This window comes from Hyla sarda, unplaced genomic scaffold (genome assembly GCF_029499605.1).
Source record: "Hyla sarda isolate aHylSar1 unplaced genomic scaffold, aHylSar1.hap1 scaffold_994, whole genome shotgun sequence".
Lineage (NCBI taxonomy): Eukaryota > Metazoa > Chordata > Amphibia > Anura > Hylidae > Hyla > Hyla sarda.
This window is the reverse complement of record NW_026611025.1, coordinates 6,103-7,126: the sequence shown is the minus strand read 5'-3', so window position 1 is coordinate 7,126 and position 1,024 is coordinate 6,103. Positions and strand designations below refer to the sequence as shown.

General features: G+C 50.4%; 1 non-coding gene across 1 annotated transcript; it reads left to right on the top strand.

Annotated features, from left to right (window-relative positions):
- The first annotated feature begins 410 nt into the window (after positions 1 to 410).
- Positions 411 to 601, top strand: LOC130351757 (U2 spliceosomal RNA). The gene has a single exon (XR_008888319.1). It is a non-coding gene; the product is annotated as a U2 spliceosomal RNA (small nuclear RNA).
- Positions 602 to 1,024: the final 423 nt, after the last annotated feature.

Below are 1,024 nucleotides of genomic sequence, written 5' to 3'. Positions count from 1 at the left end.
ATGGGGTGCAGGCATGTCCTCTATGCTTACAGCTTCCCGTGGGTGTTGGTTTGATACCGTTTGGGGACAGCCAAGGAGGCATCTGCAGGCAACAAAGGTAGGTGTGTGCTTGTGTGTGTGTTTCCTATGCAGATCCTAAGCCCAGTGTCACATGCAAGTAGGAGGAGTAAGAAGGGTTCCTGGCAAATCCGGGTTATGGATTGCATTTAAAAAGGCCCCGTGGGAGTGCAATGGGCCCCTGTCTTGCTGCTTAGCAATAATGGTATGGGTTTAGGTTCTGCTGTGTGTACTGGTGGTTGACTGCCCCCCAGCCCAGAGTGTGCATGGAAAATTGTCTGGCAGCCTCCCTGACAGCAAGCAGTGATAGTGCCCATGAAGGGGACCTTGTTGGGCCCGCCCCTTTCACGGTTATCGCTTCTCGGCCTTTTGGCTAAGATCAAGTGTAGTATCTGTTCTTATCAGTTTAATATCTGATACGTCCCCTATCTGGGGACCATATATTAAATGGATTTTTGAGAACGGGGGCCGATTTCGAAGCTTGCTTCCGTCGCCCTATGCATTGACCCGATATGGCAGTATCTTCGGGTACAGTGCACCACCCCCTTACAGGGTTAAAAAGAAAGATTCCTACTTTCATTGCTACCTGCTTGCTGGCTAGCCAGCTAGCCAGCCCTGTGGGCCTTGCTGCTGCTGCAGCCAAAAAACAAAAGGTGGTGCTGCTGCTGCTTCTGCTGCTTCTGCTTCTGCTTGTGTCTGGCCCCTGTTGGAGCGTCCAGGCACAGGACTTCTGCTGCTGCTGACTAAATGGCCTCCTTAATTGGATCATTTGAGTAGCCAGCACACCTGTGCAGGTAGGGCATGACATGATAGGCAGCTGCCTTGATAGCGGGTGGGTGCTGAATGTTCCTAATTGACAAAATAAGATTAATGCTTATGAAGAAATATAAAATCTCATCCCTTCCCCAATATCGCGCCACACCCCTACCCCTTAATTCCCTGGTTGAACGTGATGGACATATGTCTT